This window comes from Salvelinus fontinalis, chromosome 1 (assembly GCF_029448725.1).
Source record: "Salvelinus fontinalis isolate EN_2023a chromosome 1, ASM2944872v1, whole genome shotgun sequence".
Taxonomy (NCBI): domain Eukaryota; kingdom Metazoa; phylum Chordata; class Actinopteri; order Salmoniformes; family Salmonidae; genus Salvelinus; species Salvelinus fontinalis.
Window position 1 is genome coordinate 53,228,379 of NC_074665.1, and position 21,851 is coordinate 53,250,229.

The 21,851-nt window shown below is 41.7% G+C and overlaps 1 protein-coding gene across 9 annotated transcripts in view; it reads left to right on the forward strand.

Moving 5' to 3' along the window:
* Positions 1-21,851, forward strand: part of LOC129857635 (C-terminal-binding protein 2-like) — a 134,499-nt gene that overhangs the window by 25,613 nt on the left and 87,035 nt on the right. Inside the window, exon 1 of one of the 9 annotated variants that reach the window (XM_055926100.1) lies at positions 10,195-10,215. The exons of the other annotated variants lie outside the window; for them this stretch is intronic. The gene's annotated coding sequence lies outside the window, so the exon portion shown is untranslated. Of the gene's footprint in view, positions 1-10,194; positions 10,216-21,851 lie in introns of those variants that run through there. 9 annotated transcript variants of the gene reach the window in all.

Below are 21,851 nucleotides of genomic sequence, written 5' to 3' on the forward strand. Positions count from 1 at the left end.
TCGGTCGACCTCTAGTATGCATGGTAGCTTTTACATCGGTTTTTAACATCGGCATTAAACTAGACATTGGGGCGATGTTGGCATTTTTATCTAATATCGGCCTATTCCGATATGTTCACCGATACATCGAGCATCCCTAGTATTAATAATATCCTTGCATCCTAATACTCCTTTTTAACATATAATTTAGCTCTAGCTGAATCCACCAAGTGTTTCTCAAAGGCAAAAGCACAAACCTCTTTAGTAAGTTACCGTAGGAAGTCTTCTGAGACCGTTTTACTACCCTGCGATTGTGCAATGCATTATGGAGAGGAGTTAATTGGTGGGAAATTACAATATACCCCTTCTGCTTAGGGAGGACATGTTATAGCCTGATGTCACTCACAGCTTTTCACAAGTACTGTTCCAGGAGCTGTATCCCTTAAATAACGATTGATTTATGGTTAGATATAAAAACATCTACACTCTTATTGTTCAGGAGATGTGACCGTGATATGCAATAGTGTGGTCTAAGACAGGGTTTCCCAAACTCAGCTGATTCAAATAACCAACTCATCATCAAGGTTTGATTATTTGAACCAGCTGTGTAGTGCTAGGGATAGTGGAAGCAAGACAGAGTTTGGGAAACCCTGATCTAATATAGGGATTATATGATGAAAAGTATAGCAGGTTATTTTTGGAGCGATAATGGAATGACTGGGTGTTGTCATGGAGACCATGCTCATACAATGGTTATACACTGAGTGTACAAAACATTAGGAACACCTGCTCTTTCCATGACAGACTGACCAGGTGAATCCAGGTGAAAGCTATGATCCCTTATTGATGTGACTTGTAAAATCCACTTCAATCAGTGTAGATGAAGGGGAAGAGACAGGTTAAAGAAGGATTTATAAGCCTTGAGACATGGCTTGTGTATGTCTGCCATTTAGAGGGTGAATGGGCAAGACAAACGCTGTAAGTGCCTTTGAACAGGGTATGGTAGTAGATGCCAGGCATAGCGGTTTGTGTCAAGAACTGCAACGCTGCTGGGATTTTCATGCTCAACATTTTCCTTTGTGTATCAATAATGGCCCACAACCCAAAGGACATCCAGCCAACTTCACACAAGTGTGGGAAGCATGGCTACATATTCGTCACCAGACCCTCTGGCTCCAGGTCATCTATAAGTCTATGCTAGGTTAAGCTCCGCCTTATCTCAGCTCACTGGTCACGATAGCAACACCCATCCGTAACACGCGCTCCAGCAGGTATATCTCACTGGTCATCCCCCAAAGCCAACACCTGATTTGGCCGCCTTTCCTTCCAGTTCTCTGCTGCCAATGACTGGAACAATTTGCAAAAATGGCTGAAGCTGGAGACTTATGTTTCCCTCTAACTTTAAACATCAGCTGTCTGAGCAGCTAACCGATCGCTGCAGCTGTACAGTCGTGGCCAAAAGTTTTGAGAATGACACAAATATTAATTTCCACAAAATTTGCTGCTTCAGTGTGTTTAGATATTTTTGTCAGATGTTACTATGAAATACTGAAGTATAATAGCAAGCATTTCATGAGTGTCAAAGGCTTTTATTGATAATTACATGAAGTTGATGCAAAGAGTCAATATTTGCAGTGTTGACCCTTCTTTTTCAAGACCTCTGCAATCCGCCCTGTCATGCTGTCAATTAACTTCTGGGCCACATCCTGACTGATGATAGCCCATTCTTGCATAATCAATGCTTGGAGTTTGTCAGAATTTGTGGGGTTTTGTTTGTCCACCCGCCTCTTGAGGATTGACCACAAGTTCTCAATGGGATTAAGGTCTGGGGAGTTTCCAGGCCATGGACCCAAAATATCGATGTTGTGTTCCCCGAGCCACTTAGTTATCACGTTTGCCTTATGGCTAGGTGCTCCATCATGCTGGAAAAGGCATTCTTTGTCACCAAACTGTTCCTGGATGGTTGGCAGAAGTTGCTCTCGGAGGATGTGTTGGTACCATTCTTTATTCATGGCTGTGTTCTTAGGCAAAATTGTGAGTGAGCCCACTTCCTTGGCTGAGAAGCAACCCCACACATGAATGGTCTCAGGATGCTTTACTGTTGGCATGAACCAGGACTGATGGTAGCGCTCACCTTGTCTTCTCCGGACAAGCTTTTTTCCGGATGCCCCAAACAATGGGAAAAGGGATTCATCAGAGAAAATGACTTTGCCCCAGTCCTCAGCAGTCCAATCCATGTACCTTTTGCAGAATATCAGTCTGTCCCTGATGTTTTTCCTGGAGAGAAGTGGCTTCTTTGCTGTCCTTCTTGACACCAGGCCATCCTCCAAAAGTCTTCGCCTCACTGTGCGTGCAGATGCAATCAAACCTGCCTACTGCCATTCCTGAGCAAGCTCTGTACTGCAGCTGATTCAACTTGAGGAGACGGTCCTGGTGCTTGCTGGACTTTCTTGGGCGCCCTGAAGCCTTCACAACAATTGAACCGCTCTCCTTGAAGTTCTTGATGATCTGATAAATGGTTGATTTAGGTGCAATCTTACTGGTAGCAATATCCTTGCCTGTGAAGCCCTTTTTGTGCAAAGCAATGATGACGGCACAAGTTTCCTTGCAGGTAACCATGATTGACAGAGGAAGAACAATGATTCCAAGCACCACCCTCCTTTTGAGGCTTCCAGTCTGTTATTTGAACTTAATCAGCATGACAGAGTGATCTCCAGCCTTGTCCTCGTCAACACTCACACCTGCGTTTACGAGAGAATCACTGACATGATGTCAGCTGGTCCTTTTGTGAAATGCACTGGAAATGTTTTTTGGGGGATTCAGTTCATTTGCATGGCAAAGAGGGACTTTGCAATTAAATTGCAATTCATCTGATCACTCTTCATAACATTCTGGAGTATATGCAAATTGCCATCATACAAACTGAGGCAGCAGACTTTGTGAAAATTAATATTTGTGTCATTCTCAACTTTTGGCCACGATTGTCCATAGCCCATCTGTAAATAGCCCACCCAATCTGCCTACCTCATCCCCATATTGTTTTTATTTACTTTTCTGCTCTTTTGCACACCAGTATTTCTACTTACACATCATCATCTGCTAAACTATCACTCCAGTGTTAATTTGCTAAATTTTCATTACTCCGCTACTATGGCCTATTTATTGCCTTACCTCCTCAAGCCATTTGCACACACTGTATAAAGACGTTCTTTTTCCCCCTATTGTGTTATTGACTGTACGTTTTTTTATTCCATGTGTAACTCTGTTGTTGTTTGTGTCGCACTGCTTTGCTTTATCTTGGCCAGGTCGCAGTTGTAAATGAGAACTTGTTCTCAACTAGCCTACCTGGTTAAATAAAGGTTAAATAAAAATAAATAATAATAATAAAAAATTGGAGTCAACATGGACCAGCATCACTGTGCAACACTTTCGACACCTTGTAGAGCCCATACGAATTGAGGCTGTTCTGAGGGGGGTGTTCCTAATGTTTGGTGTACTCAGTTTATTTATTTTGTTTAGAAAACTTAGGGGGGAGGGGGACAAATACAACTTGGGGGTGGGGACTAAATTAGCCCTTGGGCCACCTAATTGGGGAACCCTGGAATAGACTACCCTGCAGATTCTGGTTCTACATGCCTGTTGATAACCTTTTGCAAAGGTAAGTGGACCTGGTGCTGTGTGTGGGGGTTGGAGGGGGTCTTGTTTCCGGCATGGAGGAGAACGGATTCAAGGATCAAAGAAAATCAAGGAGATTCAACTTCACTGTGAGATGGAGAACTCAGACAGCAGTGGGAGGCTTTTACAGCCTTCTCAGTGTATTACAGTAGGAGGATCAGCATGCCATGCCACTGGGCCTGATAATGGCCTCCTACCTTTTGAAAAATGCTGCTCTGTAGATTTCCACTCCACTCCTTAATGACAGGTGATTTTAATCTAAACGAGCACTCAATTGCTCTCAACATCATGGAGGCTTTGCCAGGGCTGGGTGAGTGGGTTTGCTAAGGAAAGTGTTATTGTAGGAGGAGATGGAGTTGAGAGGAGTTGTGTGTTGATTGATTATGCACAAAGAGGAGGAGTGAGGGAGACATTGTTATTCTATTAAATATAATCTCAGGTCATAAAGCAAGCTCTTATTTTTGCTCCACAACTCTGTCTGTCTCATTCTGTCTGTCTGTCTGTCTGTCTCTCATTGTCATTTTGTCAGTATGTCTCTCATTGTCTCTGTCTCTCATTGTCTCTCTCTCTCTCATTGTCTCTCTCTCTCTGTCTCTCATTGTGTGTCTGTCTCATTGTCTGTCTCATTGTATGTCTGTCTGTCTGATTGTCTGTCTCATTGTCTCTCATTGTTTGTGTGTCTCATTGTCTCTCATTGTCTGTGTGTCTCATTGTCTCTCATTGTCTGTCTGTCTCTCTCTCATTGTCTCTCTCTCTCTCATTGTCTCTGTCTCTCTCATTGTCTCTGTCTCTCTCTCTGTCTCTCATTTTCTGTCGGTCTCTCATTGTCTGTCTCATTGTCTGTCTGTCTGTCTCATTGTCTGTCTGTCTGTCTCATTGTCTGTCTGTCTCTCTCTCACTGTCTCTCTCTCTCTCATTGTCTCTGTCTCTCTCATTGTCTCTGTCTCTCTCTCTGTCTCTCATTTTCTGTCGGTCTCTCATTGTCTGTCTCATTGTCTGTCTGTCTGTCTCATTGTCTGTCTGTCTCTGTCTCATTGTCTGTCTCAATTCAATTCAAGGGGCTTTATTGGCATGGGAAACATATGTTAACATTGCCAAAGCAAGTGAAGTAGATAATATACAAAAGTTAAATAAACAATAGAATGAACAGTAAACATTACACTCACAGAAATTCCAAAAGAATAAAGACATTACAAATGTCATATTATGTAAATATACAGTGTTGTAACAATGTACAAAAGGGAAAATAAATAAACATTAATATGGATTGTATTTACAATGGTATTTGTTCTTCACTGGTTGACCTTTTCTTGTGGCAACAGGTCACAAATCTTGCTGCTGTGATGGCACACCTCAGTATTTCACCCAGTAGATGGGACTTTATCAAAATTAGGATTGTTTTTGAATTCTTTGTGGATCTGTGTAATCTGAGGGAAATATGTGTCTCTAATATGGTCATACATTGGGCAGGAGGTTAGGAAGTGCAGCTCAGTTTCCACCTCATTTTGTGGGAAGTGTGCACATAGCCTGTCTTCTCTTGATAGCCAGGTCTGCCTACGGCAGCCTTTCTCAAATAGCAGGGCTATGCTCACTGAGTCTGTACATAGTCAAAGCTTTCCTGAAGTATGGGTCAGTCACAGTGGTCACGTATTCTGCCACTGTGTACTCTGTTTAGGGCCAAATAGCATTCTAGTTTGCTCTGTTTTTTTGTTAATTCTTTCAAATGTGTCAAGTAATTATCTTTTTGTTATCTCATGATTTGGTTGAGTCTAATTGTGTTGCTGTCCTGGGGCTCTGTGGGGTGTGTGAACAGAGCCCCAGGGACAGCTTTCTTAGGGGACTCTTCTCCAGGTTCATCTCTCTGTAGGTGATGGCTTTGTTATGGATGGTTTGGGAATCGCTTCCTTTTAGGTGGTTGTAGAATTTAACGTCTCTTTTCTGAATTTTGATAATTAGTGGGTATCGGCCTAATTCTGCTCTGCATGCGTTATTTGGTGTTCTATGTTGTACACTGAGGATATTTTTGCAGAATTCTGCATGCAGAGTCTCAATTTGGTGTTTGTCCTTGGTTGGTGAGCGGACCCCAGACCTCACAACCATAAAGGGAAATGGGTTCTATAACTGATTCAAGTATTTTTAGCCAGATCCTAATTGGTATGTTGAATTTTATGTTCCTTTTGATGGCATAGAATGCCCTTCTTGCCTTGTCTCTCAGATCGTTCACAGCTTTGGGAAAGTTACCTGTGGTGCTGATGTTTAGGCCAAGGTATGTATAGTTTATATTTAAAAAAAAATATTTCACCTTTTATGTAACCAGGTAGGCTAGTTGAGAACAAGTTCTCATTTACAACTGCGACCTGGCCAAGATAAAACAACGCAGTTCGACACATACAACAACACAGAGTTACACATGGAATAAACAAACATACAGCCAATAATACAGTAGAAAAAAGTCTATATACATTGTGTGCAAATGAGGTATGGTAGGGGAGGTAAGGCAATAAGTAGGCCATGGCGGCGAAGTAATAATGTGGTTCCGTGTGGCTCAGTTGGTAGAGCATGGCGCTTGCAACGCCAGGGTTGTGGGTTCATTTCCCACGGGGGACCAGGATGAATATGTATGAACTTTCCAATTTGTAAGTCGCTCTGGATAAGAGCGTCTGCTAAATGACTTAAATGTAAATTACAATTTAGCAATTAAACACTGGAATGGTAGATGTGCAGAAGATGAATGTTCAAGTAGAGATACTGGGGTGCAAAGAAGCAAGATAAATAAATACAGTATGGGGATGAGGGAGTTGGATGGGCTATTTACAGATGGGCTATGCACAGGTAAAGTGATCTGTGAGCTGCTCTGACAGCTGGTGCTTAAAGCTAGTGAGGGAGATATGTGTCTCCAGCTTCAGTGATTTTTGCAGTTCGTTCCAGTCATTGGCAGCAGAGAACTGGAAGGAAAGGCGGCCAAAGAGAAATTGGCTTTGGGGGTGACCAGTGAGATATACCTGCTGGAGCACGTGCTACGGGTGGGTGCTGCTATCGTGACCAGTGAGCTGAGTTAAGGTGGGGCTTTACCTAGCATAGACTTGTAGATGACCTGGAGCCAGTGGGTTTGGCGACGAGCTTGAAGCGAGGGCCAGCCAACGAGAGCGTACAGGTCGCAGTGGTGGGTAGTATATGGGGCTTTGGTGACAAAACAGATGGCACTGTGTTAGACTGCACCCAATTTGTTGAGTAGAGTGTTAGAGGCTATTTTTGTGTGCTCTAGGGCAACGGTGTCTAGATGGAATTTGTATTTGTGGTCCTGGCAACTGGACCTTTTTTGGAACACCATTATTTTGGTCTTACTGAGATTTACTGTCAGTGCCCAGGTCTGGCAGAATCTGTGCAGAAGATCTAGGTGCTGCTGTAGGCCCTCCTTGGTTGGTGACAGAAGCACCAGATCATCAGTAGACATTTCCTTAAGATTCTAGTTGGGTGAGGTCGAGTGCTGCAGACTTTTCTAGTGCCCTTGCCAATTCATTGATATACATGTTGAAGAGCGTGGGGCTTAAGCTGCATCTCAGCCTCACCCCACTGCTCTGTGGGAAGAAATATGTGTTTTTGCCTATTTTATTCTAGAAATACAAAAAGGCACTCGCACATCTGAGCAATCTTATTTGCAGGTGCATGGCATCAATTGAACAAGATGAAGGAAAAGGAAACCGCACACTGCTCTTGATAGTATCACCGATATTTAATAAGCTTACGTATCGGCCACACGGCCTTCGTCAGAGCTTTGACGAAGCTCTGACGAAGGCCGTGTGGCCGATACGTAAGCTTATTAAATATCGGTGATACTATCAAGAGCAGTGTGCGGTTTCCTTTTCCTTCATCTGCCTATTTTATTCTCACACTTGTTGTTTGTGTACATGGATGTCGTATGTTTTTCCCCCAACACCACTTTTCATCAATTTGTATAGCAGACCCTCATGCCAAATTGAGTTGAAGGCTTTTTTGAAATCAGCAAAGCATGAGAAGACTTTTCCTTTGTTTTGGTTTTTTTGTTTGATCGTCAATTAGGGTGTGCAGGGTGAATATGTGGTCTGTCGTACAATAATTTGGTAAAAAGCCACATTTGACATTTGCTCAGGACATTGTTTCCACTGATTTGTCTCTATCTATTTGTTTCTCTTTCACTCTCACTCACTATCAATTTGTCTGTCTGTCTATGTCTCATTGTCAAGCACACACAAACTCAATCACACAACCGTATGTCCTACCAGCAGATGCGTGTCAAGCTTTTCCTTCTCTGTTTTTGCACGCTCTCTCTCTGTCCTTCCCTCACTTGGCAAAGTTAGCTATTTCAAGACCTTTTATAAACTTTCATATACCATGGAGGATTATGAATCGGTAGCAGCACAGCCGTCCAACAACATCAAACAGTTTTTGGGTATACAGTATGTGTGCTTTTGGGAGCACACAGACAAAGCGCCATCTGCACCCAGTGGGGTTCCTGACTGGCTTGCTATATGCATGCAGGGGGCAGGGAGAGGCTAACCATTAGCTATGAAAACACTGCTGCCCGCTACACAGACTGTAAAATAGAATGTAACAGGCCAGAGCACAAAGAAAGAGGTGTCTGCTCAATGGCAGAGGGCAATGCTGCTCTTTGCTGTGCTGTACTGGGCAGTATGGTATAGCTTTTCTGTTCTATGCTGTGGTAAATGGGAGTGTAGCACCTATTTCTCAATGCCAGAAACGCATATAATAGTAACTTTTATAGCACCCAAAGAAAACATTCACAAATGACAAAATCTTAAATCAATTGTTATAATATTGTAATCTTGTTCTAAAAGTTGGGTTTGAGGTTTTCTCCAAATCAGCTTTAACTCCGGAAACAATCCCACATCCCACAGCGTCACATGGTGAATGAAAAACTTTGTTAAAAAGTGGGATATGTTTGTGAGAATGAGGCGTGGCACATTTCATCCCTGAGTAAGTGAACGAGCTAGGTGGCAGACATTTAGCTCACGTCTTTCAAATGTAAACATGTCTGCCAGCTGTTAGCTAACTGCTGATGCCGTCATAGATAGTACAAGACTATGGGAAAGAGTAGTTTTCAAGGTGTTTGTTGGGGCTGCGTTGTGATAATTCAGTCGTTCTGTGGCTCTGGGGGAGTTTTCTATATGGGCTGCCGAGTGTGACGCTTCATCCATGGATCCAATCAGATAAGCCCAAGAGCCATTTCAGGGAAGCCCTGGAGCCAGGCATTCTTCAGAGGGGTGGATTGTGGAGTTTGGTCAATGGGAAAGCTCGCGGTGAGTTGTGTTATGGGAGTTGCTGGCTGTCTGCACTCGGGCTCTGTGTGTCTGTGTGTGGATGGTTTGTTGGATGGATCCGCTCTGGTTGATGTGACACCTCACAGAATTTTATTCTGACATCTGCTATGGGCTAGGGCAGGGATCATGAACTACATTCAGCCACGGGCCAATTGTATTTCTTGAGCAGATAGTCAGGGGGCTGGAACATAATTAAATAGTTGTTGAATGAATTTGTCTTTCTTTCTAGCTGGCAAAATAAGTGAACTAGATTTTGTTTGTGTAGTGCCGTATGTCTATAACATAGCTAAGTTTGTTACTGGTACTGGCTAGTAAATATCCTAAACCTAGCCAGTTAGACAATTCTAGCTACAAGCTAAAACCAGGGAGCGGGAGGAGAGAATTCACTATCTGTTTAATCTGCTGCTGGCTGGCTTGCAAATGTTCACTCAATTATATTTTTACACATGTCATAATACATTTTTTATTTTTTATTATATAAAGATTTTCAATTATGTCTATGTTGTGAATATTGTAGAAAAATCCTCACTGATGTTTTCTATACTAAAATGGAAGTGCCAAAAATGGAAGTAAAAAAAATAACGTTCCCAAGGTAAACGGACTATTTCTCAGGTCCAGATCGTAGAATATGCATATAATTTACAGATTAGGATAGAAAACACTCCAAAACTGTCAAAATATTGTCTGTGAGTATAACAAAACTGATTCTGCAGGCGAAAACCTGAGAAAATCTAACCCGGAAGTGATTCTTTCTTTTTAAATCTGTGTTTCATGGCTCGTCTTTCTTCCATTTAAAGGGGTATCAACCAGATTCCTTTTCCAATGGCTTCCCCAGGCTGCGACCAGGCTTTAGACCTAGTTTCAGGCTTTTATTTTGAAAAATGAGTGAGATTTTTCTAAACTAGTCAGGTGTCCTCTGATTAGTTCCTGCGCGCGAGAGGGGTAGCTCCCCATTTTCTTTTTCTCTCTTAATGATAGGTTACGGTCCGGTTGAAATATTATCGATTATGTTTGTTAAAAACAACCTGAGGATTGATTATAAAAAACATTTGACATGTTTCTACGACCATTACGGATACTTTTTGGAATTTTCGTCGAACGGAACGAGGCTTTGGTTTTCTGAACATAACGCGCAACCCAAATAGCGTTTTCTTTGTTATAAAAGGAATATTTATCGAACAAAAAGAACATTTGTTGTGTAACTGGGAGTCTCGTGAGTGCAAACATCTGAAGATTATCAAAGGTAAGTGATTCATTTTATTGCTTTTCTGACTTTCGTGACCATGCTAATTTGGGGCTAGCTGTACTAGCATTGATTGATACACTCAATCTTGGATTTCTTTCTCTGTAAAACATATTTTCAAAATCTGGCACGATAGGTGGATTAACAACAAGCTAAGCTGTGTTTTGGTATATTTCACTTGTGATTGCATGATTATGAATATTTTTTGTAATATTTTGCGCCCTGCAATTCAGCGGTTGTTTAGGAAAATGATCCCGTAAAAGGGATCCGTAGCGCAGAGAAGTTACTGTTTTTCACAATTCCTGACAAGTAATCCTCATAAAAAATCCCTGTTTTAGGTCAGTTAGGATCACCACATTATTTTAAGAATGTGAATTGTCACAATAATAGTAGAGAGAATTATTTATTTCAGCTTTTATTTCTTTCATCACATTCCCAGTGGGTCAGAAGTTTACATGCATTTAGTATTTGGTAGCATTGCCTTTATAATGTATAACTTGGGTCAAACGTTTGGGTAGCCTTCCACAAGCTTCCCACAATAAATTGGCGAATTTTGTCCCATTCCTCCTGACAGAGCTCGTGTAACTGAGTCAGGTATGTAGGCCTCCTTGCTCGCACACGCTTTTTCAGTTCAGCCCATACATTTTCTATGGTATTGAGGTCAGGGCTTTGTGATGGCCACTCCAATACCTTGACTTAGTTGTCCTTAAGCCATTTTGCCACAACTATGGAAGTATGCTAGGTGTCATTGTCCATTTGGAAGACCCATTTGCGACCAAGCTTTAACTTCCTGACTGATGTCTTGAGATGTTGCTTCAATATATCCACGTAATTTTCCTGCCTTATGATGCCATCTATTTTGTGAAGTGCACCAGTCCCTCTTGCAGCAAAGCACCCCCACAACATGATGCTGCCACCCCAGCGCTTCACGGTTGGGATGGTGTAGTACGATCTTTGTCCCCATGTGCATTTGCAAACTGTAGTCTGGCTTTTTTATGGTGGTTTTATAGCAGTGGCTTCTTCCTTGCTGAGAGACCTTTCATGTTATGTCGATATAGGACTCGTTTTACTGTGGATATAGATACTTTTGTACCTTTTTCCTCCATCTTCACTAGGTCCTTTGTTGTTGCTCTGGGATTGATTTGCACTTTTCGCACCAAAGTACGTTCATCAGTAGGAGACAGAACGCATCTCCTTCCTGAGTGGTATGACGGCTGTGTGGTCCCATGGTGTTTATACTTGATTATTATTGTTTGTACAGATGAATGTGGTACCTTCAGGCGTTTGGAAATTGCTCCCAAGGATGAACCAGACTTGTGGAGGTCTACAATTTTCTTTCTGAGGTCTTTGCTGATTTCTTTTATTTTCCCATGATGTCAAGCAAAGAGGCACTGAGTTTGAAGATAGGCCTTGAAATACATCCACAGGTACACCTCCAATTAACTCAAATTATGTAAATTAACCTATCAGAAGCTTCTAAAGCCATGTCATAATTTTCTGGAATTTTCCAAGCTGTTTACCTTCTTATGGCTGGGGGCAGTATTGATTAGCTTGGATGAATAAGGTGCCCAGAGTAAACTGTCTGTTATTCAGTCCCAGAAGCTAAGATATGCATATTATTGTATAGTATATTTGGATAGAAAACACTCTGAAGTTTCTAAAACTGTTTGAATGATGTCTGTGAGTATAACATAACTCATATGGCAGGCAAAAACTTGAGAAAAGAATCCAACCAGGAAGTGGGAAATCTGAGGTTTGTAGGTTTGCCTATCCAATATACAGTGTCTTTGGGGTCATATTGCACTTCCTAAGGCTTCCACTAGATGTCAACAGTCTTTAGAACCTTGTTTGATGCTTCTACTGTGAAGGAGGGGGGAATGAGAGCTGATTGAGTCAGGGGTCTGGCAGAGTGCCACAAGCTCACTCAGGCGCACCCCCGTGAGAGGTAGGTGCGTTCCTTTTTGTTTCTAAAGTCAAAGGAATTCTCCGGTTGAAACATTATTGACGATTTATGTTAAAAACATTCTAAAGATTGATTCTATACATCGTTTGACATGTTTCTACAAACTGTAATGGAATTTTTTGACTTTTCGTCTGGACTAAGTGTGCCTGCGCGTTGTGATTTTGGATTTTTGAACTAAATGCGTGAACAAAAAGGAGGTATTTGGACATAAATTATGGACTTTATCAAACAAAACAAACATTTATTGTGGACCTGGGATTCCTGGGAGTGCATTCTGATGAAGATCATCAAAGGTAAGTGAATATTTATAATGCTATTTCTGACTTCTGTTGACTCCACAATATGGCGGGTACCTGTATGGCTTGTTTTTGTGTCTGAGCGCCGTACTCAGATTATAGCATGGTGTGCTTTTTCTGTAAAGTTTTTTTGAAATATGACACAGCAGTTGCATTAAGGAGAAGTTTATCTAAAGTTCCATGTAAAACACTTGTCTTTTATCAATGTTTATTATGCGTATTTCTGTAAATTGATGTGGCTCTCTGCAAAATCACCGGATGCTTTGGAGGCAAAATATTACTGAACATAACGCGCCAATGTAAACTAAGATTTTTGGATATAAATATGAACTTTATCGAACAAAACATACATGTATTGTGTAACATGAAGTCCTATGAGTGTCATCTGATGAAGATCATCAAAGGTTAGTCATACATTTTATCTCTTTCTGCTTTTTGTGACTCCTGTCTTTGGTTGGAAAAATGGCTGTGTTTTTCTGTGACTAGGTACTGACCTAACATAATCAGATGGTGTGCTTTCGTCGTAAAGCCTTTTTGAAATCGGACATTTTGGTGGGATTAACAACAAGTTCATCTTTAAAATGGTGTAAAATACTTGTATGTTTGAGAAATTTTAATTGTGAGATTTCTGTTGTTTGAATTTGGCGCCCGGCACTTTCACTGGCTGTTGTCAAGTCGATCCCGTTAACGGGATCTCAGCCATAAGAAGTTTAACTACATAAATATCTGATAAAGTCCATTATCTGCTAACTGGAGGAGAGAGGGAGGGAGAGAATGTGCTGACACAGCCTTCAACTTTGGTGGGGAAAAAAACAGCCAATGACACAAGAAACACTCAATTCACCAAGAAGCAAAACAGGATTTTTTTTTTTGCGAATTTTTTTCTTTTTTGATCTCCTCACTCCTGTCTCAGCATCTCTGGGGTGAGTTGAAGCTAGGAGGAAGGGCTCTTTTGTGCCATAGATGGGCCTCATTCAGTTCAGCTGACATGGAGTCAGGAGGATGTTTCCTGCTGATGTAGGGACGAGTCAACTGTGAGATAAAAGGCTGAGGTGTCTGGGAGGCTGAGGCGAAGGCAATGGCTGTATTTTCTACTTCACTTCAAGAGAATTGTGCTGACTATGAGAAAAAAAATGACTTACTCTTATTGTTTGTTAGTCACTCTTCGATACAGCACTATTCATTGTGGGAATTCAAATGTTTGGCATTTCTCTCCCACAAAGTATGGTTTGGAAAGATGTTTTGGTCAACTGTTTCAGGGAAAGGGATGCTGTCAGCCAGTGGGTTACATCATGGTATCAACATAGCTGACCGGCCAAGGCTAGTGCAAAGTGATTACATGCTTTACATACAATCATTCATTAGATTTGTAGGGTCTACAATTGTGTAATTTAGTGCATGAACTTGGCTAATCCTACAGATTTGGCCAAATTGCAATGATTGTAAATAAATAACAAGCAAACAGTCCATCTTTGCAGAGAAGCAAAATACCCAGTGCAAATATCCTGTTGAGTTATTTGCAGAAAAGTCAAAGCTATTTTATTTCACCTTACACTTCACTCTTCTGTGCTGCCAATTGTAAAATCAGAGCAGTTGGAGTAGCTGTCTGAAAGGCACATGAATATGCATGATAAGCCTTCTTTTATTTTCTTTCTTGGAGTAGTTTTCCGAAAGACCTGTCACAGTGTTTGATGGGACCTGACATTTGAAAAGGTCTTTGAATAAAAGGCTGTTTATGACAACTCCAGAACTTCTAGCAGCATGATATAAATTGTATTATGAAAGGATAACAGCTCCTGCATATTTAAATGCAAAGTCATTTTTGTGAATGTGCAGTCTAATAAAATGATTCATTGTGAAGGAAAAATACTGTGTTGGAGTGCTCTTAGAAATCATGGAAATTAGGTCTGCTGGCACCCATGTACTATATTATCTTGACAATTACAGTCCGGAATTATTGGATTCCTTGATAAATATGTGCAAAAAAGACTATAAAATAAATATTACAAATACCGAGCTATATTTTATACTAATACAATTGCTAAGAGAAGTAATACAAAATAAATGTAAAAAAGATAAGTGTCAAAATGATTGGATGATATTGAAAATGATTTTCAATACTCCAGTACCCTCCACTTGCGAGTATAACGACACTGAGCCTTTTTCTAAAATGTTTAATGAGATTAGAGAACACATGGGAAGGGATCTTTGACCTTTGCTCCATACATCTCCTTCATCTGAGCTTATGGACTGCAATTCAATCCACAGGTTTTTAATGGGGTTCAAGCCTGGAAACTTAGATAGCCATTGCAAGATGTTGATTTTGTAATCAGTTAACCATTTATTTGTGGATTTTGATGTTTTCTTGAGGTTACAAAGTTTTGGGCTAAAATCTCCTGGTACTTGGTAAAGTTCATGATGCCGTTGACCTTAACAAGGGCCCCAGGACCAGTGGAAGCAAAATAGCCCCATAACATCAAAGATCCATCACCATATTTTACAGGAGGGATTATGTATTTTCAGCATATGCATGTTTCTTTCGAAGGCCAAGGATTTGGAAAGATTTTGTATGCAGGAATGGTGTAAGATCCCTCTCAATGTGTTCTCTAATCTCATACAACATGTTAGAAAAAGGCTGTGTTGTTCCACCTCAAAGCACAAGAGGATTTCAACACCCACCTTTTTCAGATTGTTCTGAAATCGTTTCTGTTGTTAGAAACAAATGAGCATTTCTCCAAAACATCATTTTGTTGAAATATAATTTGACCTCTGAGAAATGAAGGTATCAATACCCAAATTGGCCTTTTTAAATTATAGTATTCACATAATTTTCAATAAATATAGTACCTAACATCCGATTTGGACAAACCTTTTTCTAACAATGAGTTAGACATGAGGAATCCAAAGAAATGATCAAAGCCACTCATGGACCCCCACGCCAATCCCAGCCCAACAAGTGTATAGTATCAGTTCTCTATGTTTGAAAAAAAAGTATGGAGCTGCGGCTCGGAGTAAGTTTTTTTTCTTCCTATAATGTATTCTCAGTGAATTTGGTGATGGTTTTCAGTGGTGGAAAAAGTACCAAATTGTCATAAAAGTACAGATACGCTACATGACCAAAAGTACAGTGCATTCGGGAAAGTATTCAGACCCCTTGACTTTTTCCACATTTTGTTACGTTACAGCCTTGTTCTAAAGTGGATAAAGGGTAGGTAACAACACATCCGCCACGCTGATCCTCAACACAGGGGCCCCTCGGGTGCGTGCTCAGCCCCCTCCTGTACTCCCTATTCACTCATGACTGCACGGCCAGGCACGACTCCAACACCATCATTAAGTTTGCAGATGACGCAACAGTGGTAGGCCTGATCACCGACAACAACGAGACAGCCTATAGGGAGGAGGTCAGAGACCTGGCCGTGTGGTGCCAGGACAACAACTTCTCCCTCAATGTGATCAAGACAAAGGAGATGATTGTGGACTACAGGAAAAAGAGGACAGAGCACGCCCCCATTCTCATTGACAGGGCTGCAGTGGAGCAGGTTGAGAGCTTCAAGTTCCTTGGTGTCCACATCACCAACAAACTAACATGGTCCAAGCACACCATGACAGTTGTGAAGTGGGCACAATTAAACCTATTCCCCCTCAGGAGACTGAAAAGATTTGGCATGGGTCCTCAAAAGGTTATACAGCTGCACCATTGATAGCATCCTGACTGGTTGCATCACTGCCTGGTATGGCAACTGCTCGGCCTCCGTCCGCAAGGCACTACAGAGGGTATTGTGAACGGCCCAGTACATCACTGGGGCCAAGCTTCCTGCCATCCAGGACCTCTATACCAGGTGGTGTCAGAGGAAGGCCCTGAAAATTGTCCAGCCCCTCTAGTCATAGACTTCTCTCTGCTACCATATGGCAAGCGGTACTGGAGCGCCAAGTCTAGGCTCAAGAGGCTTCTAAACAGCTTTTACCCCCAAGCCATAAGACTCCTGAACATCTAGTCAAATGGCTACCCAGGCTATTCACATTGCCCCCCTCCCCCCTTCTCCACACCACTGCCACTCTCTGTTGTCATCTATGCATAGTCACTTTAATTAACTCTACCTACATGTACATACTACCTCAACTAACCGGTTCCCCCACACATTGACTCTGTACCCTCCTGTATATATTGTTATTTTTTTTTATCTCTTATCCATATTTTTGGAAACAACACTGTCAGTTAAGAGCTCGTAAGTAAGCATTTCATTGTAAGGTTGTAAATGTATTCTGCGCATGTGTCTAATAAAATTTGATTTAAATATATTTTTTCCTCAACAATCTACGAACAATACCCCATAATGACAAAACAAAAAGTTCATTTTTTTTTAAATGAGCAATTTCTTTAAAACAAATATTTACATAAGTGTTCAGACCCTTTACTCAGTACTTTGTTGAAGCACCTTTGGCAGCGATTACAGCCATGAGTCTTCTTGAGTATGATGCTACAAGCTTGGCACAATTGTATTTGGGGAGTTTCTCCCATTCTTCTATGCAGATCCTATCAAGCTCTGTCAGGTTGGATGGGGAGCGTCGCTGCACAGCTATATTCAGGTCTCTCCAGAGATGTTCGATTGCGTTCAAGTCCGGGCTCTGGCTGGGCCACTCAATGACATTCAGAGACTTGTCGCGAAGCAACTCCTGTGCTGTCTTGGCTGTGTGATTAGGGTAGTTGCCCAGTTGGAAGGTGAACCTTCACCCTAGTCTGATGTCCTGAGCATGTTTTCATCAAGGGTCTCTCTCTACTTTGCTCTGTTCATCTTTGCCTCAATCCCCAGTCTCCCAGTCCCTTCTGCTGAAAAACATCCCCACAGCATGATTCTGCCACCACCATGCTTCATCTTAGGTATGATGCCAGGTTTCCTCCAGACATGACGCTTAGGCCAAAGAGTTCAATCTTGGTTTCATCAGACCAGAGAATCTTGTTTCTCATGGTCTGAGAGTCCTTTAGGTGCCTTTTGGCAAACTCCAGCGGTCTGTCATGTGCCATTTACTGAGGAGTGGCTTCGGTCTGGCCATTCTACCGTAATTGCCTGATTGGTGGAGTGCTACAGAGATGGTTGTCCTTCTGGAAGGTTCTCCCCCATCTCCATAGAGGAACTCTGGAGCTCTGTCAGAGACCATCGGGTTATTGGTCACCTCCCTGACCAAGGCCCTTCTCCCCCGATTGCTCAGTTTGGCCGGGGGGACAGCTCTAGTCTTGGTGGTTCCAAACTTCTTAAATTTATGCTGCAGAAATATCCTGTCTCGAAGGCAGTTCTTACACAGTATGAATTGTTGTATGGGAGATTGAGGAGAAATGGCACGTCAATCGCTCTCATACTGTACACATGCAGGCACATTCTGTAGACATGTTTTTGTATTGTGCTTTGAGAATCTGCAGAGAGAAGAATGAGGTGGTTATAGTCTTTGTAGTCTTGAATTCATACCTTTTAGTGTTCCTTTCTGGTTTCTGTCCCACAATCTTGTTGTGCTCCATAACCGCAAGGTGTGTCTGCTACCTTATGCTTGTGTACACATAATGCCCCCGCTTTGGGTTATTTTTCATCAGGGCACTGTGGAATGACTCAGGAAAAGAAAAAGGTGAAAAGGGATAGACTAAATTGATTACATGGTCTGGAAGTTATTCTTTGGTCCTCAGGCTACATCTAACCACCTGTAACCCATATCACAAAACATTCAAACACTACCCAATTCAAGTTTATACCATGCTTATTCTAAATGTAGCTATCTTAGACTTCAGCTTGTAAATGTTTTTGCCAACTTACCTTCACCTTGTCCAGCGCTCGAGGTTGGAAGTGCATGTTGGTAGAATCAGAGTCTGTACACCTACAACAAAATACTGTCACAATCGTCGTAAAGAGGAGACCAAGACGCAGCGTGAGTAGAGTTCCACATATTTAATAAAGAGAAACTCATAAACAAAACAACAAAAAGCACAAACGAAATGTGACGCAACTGAAATGTAAAAAGGCAACTAATACGTAGACAAGATCCCACAACACAAACAAGGAAAATGGCTACCTAAATATGATCCCCAATCAGAGACAACGATAAACAGCTGTCTCTGATTGGGAACCATATCAGGCCAACATAGACATACAAAAACCCTAGACATACAAAATTAGCGTACCCAGCATTTATTTGGTCTTCTCTAGATACTATAATTATTGAATATTATATGAGTACTATAAATTAAAATGGCCAATTTGGATGCATACATTTAAAATGGCCAATTTGGATGGAATAAGCTTAATTTCTCAGAGATCAAATGATATTTCAATAAAATGTTTCCAGGAATGCTTATCCTATCTGTTTTTATTTACAGAAACTATTTCAGAACAATTTGAGATGGTGGGTATCATGGCTTGCTGAAAGTACTTTTAATGACCCTGTTGTTATCCTCACTAGGGAAGGGTGCTGGATTATTGAAAACAGGCTATCCAATCATTTTGACCCTTAGATTATATGTTGTATTACTTGTAAAACAAAATCTCTTTCTCTGAGCAACTGTGTTTGTATAAAATAATATAACTTTTCAAATTTGTTGGCATACCATATAGCTCAGTATTTGTATTGTTTATTTTATACAGTCATTTTTGCTCATCTTTATCAAGGGATCCAATAATTCCAGACCCCACTGTATGTCGTAGTTGAAGTTTTGCAGCTTGTTTTACTAGTCTGCTGTTGCTGTGTGGCACATTGTGCTGACTCCCAGGAGGCCCCTGGGGTTTTGGGAGGGCAATCCTGTCGTGAAACACCAGGCTCTGGCTGTTTAATGGCCTAGGTGGGATAACACCAAGGGAAACCAGAGCACAGAATCTGTGGACTTTGACCTGTTGGTGGAATACTTTCTTGAGAAACTCCCCATTACTTGAACTGTTTACCGACCACAAAAGAATACCAACAGAAGATGCAACAGAAACTAATCGCTGTGGGGTGAAATACTCTATTTCCTACTATGTGAACATCAGTGTATCTCTGACAGAGAGCAAGCATCAGTACACAGTGCATAGCTGTCTGTCAAACATCTTTACAGAGCACTGGTTATCTATGTATTGCTTGTTGCCGAGAAGTATGAAAGACTAGGAAAGTGCCACTCGCAAAATGTTTCATCTCCCCTCTGAAAGCATAGCATATCTCCTTGTCAACAAAGTGACAGAAGTGCTGCCAGAGTGGTTGATGTAACAGAATGGATGGATGTTTTTTGCCCCGTTTCCTGCATGAATATTGATAGATAGGCGTATTTGGCATGCCTACAAGGTAATCCTTTCATACTTAGCTTTGGACAGCACAGTGGGATGGTTGACTTTTAACTTGTCTGCTTGTCCATCTGGCAATGTTTGATTTCCCTCAAATGGAGATGTTTGATTTATAATCTGGAACAAAAGTGTAGGGAATGTGTTTCTGAGCTAGCGTAACAAGGAGCTAAGGCCCCACAGACTCACCCTCCTCTAGTACCTCCTACTCAGCCATCTTGGCTGATCTAAGAGTTTATATTAGGGATCATACCAAAATGTATTTCAAGAGTTTGTTTTAAACAGTGCCAGATCTAAGATAAGATGCTTGCCGTTATGTTATAATTTCTTTCCTAACCATCATTTCTTGCTCTTTTTTTAAGAAGTGGGATGTGTTGTCCACATTTTATGGAAACAGATTTAGCTCTCCTTTCTATTTTTGACAATATAGGCTGTACTCTCCAGTCTCCACATTTCCTAATTATAGGCCTACAGTACTAGATAGTAGCTCAGTACTTATAGTAGGACCCCTTTCTATGTTGTTCTCAAAGTAAACTCCATTAACTATAGGATGATGTGAGACGGAAGAGTCCATTAGTATCCATGATAGCCATGCTCTCTCTGGATGTGGTCTACGTTTGCAGGAATCTGCTGATGAAGCATATAATATAAATTCAGGAAAAAAAGAAATGTCCTCTCACTGTCAACTGCATTTATAACTTAACGTGTAAATATTTATATAAACATAAGATTCTGAACTGAACAAGTTCCACAGACATGTGACTAACGAGAAATTGAATAATGTGTCCCTGAACAAAGGGGGGGTCAAAATCAAAAGTAACAGCCAGTAGCTGGTGTGGCCGCCAGCTGCATTAAGTATTGCAGTGCATCTCCTCGTCATGGATTGCACCAGATTTGCCAGTTCTTGCTGTGAGATGTTACCCCACCTGCAAGTTCCCAGACATTTCTGGGGGGGAATGGCCCTAGCCCTCCCCCTCCGATCCAACAGGTCACAGACGTGCTCAATGGGATTGAGATCCAGGCTCTTCGCTGGCCATGGCAGAACACTGACATTTATGTCTTGCAGGAAATCACTCACAGAACGAGCAGTATGGCTGGTGGCATTGTCATGCTGGAGGGTCATGTCAGGATGAGCCTGCAGGAAAGGTACCACATGAGGGAGGAGGATGTTGATCCAAATCGATCCCGCTACAGAGTACAGGCCTCGGTGTAACGCTCATTCCTTCGACGATAAACGCAAATCTGACCATCACCCCTAGTTAGACAAAACCACGACTCGTCAGTGAAGAGCACTTTTTGCTAGTCCTGTCTGGTCCAGCGAAGGTGGGTTTGTGTCCATAGGCGACGTTGTTGCCGGTGATGTCTGGTGAGGACCTGCCTTACAACAGGCCTACAAGCCCTCAGTCCAGCCTCTCTCAGCCTATGGTAGACAGTCTGAGCACTGATGGAGGGATAGTTCTTGTTGCCATCCTGTAACTGTCCCGCGGTGTGATGTTCGAATGTACCGATCCTGTGCAGGTGTTGTTACACGTGGTCTGCCACTGCGAAGGATGATCAGCTGTCCGTCCTGTCTCCCTGTAGCTCTGTCTTAGGCGTCTCACAGTACGGACATTGCAATGTATTGCCCTGGCCACATCTGCAGTCCTCATGCCTCCTTGCAGCATGCCTAAGGCACATTCACACAGATGAGCAGGGACCCTGGGCATCTTTCTTTTGGTGTTTTTCAGAGTCAGTAGAAAGGCCTCTTTAGTGTCCAAAGTTTTCATAACTGTGACCTTAATTGCCTAACGTCTGTAAGCTGTTAGTTTCTTAACGACCCTTCCACAGGAGCATGTTCATTAATTGTTTATGGTTCATTGAGCAAGCATGGGAAACAGTGTTTAAACCCTTTACAATGAAGATCTGTGAAGTTATTTGGATTTGTACAAATTATCTTTGAAAGACAGGGTTCTGAAAAGGGGCCGTTTTTTTTGTTGCTGAGTTTATATACAGTTGAAGTTGGAAGTTTGCATGCACCTTAGCCAAATACATTTAAACTTAGTTTTTCACAATACCTTACATTTAATCCTAGTAAGAAGTCCC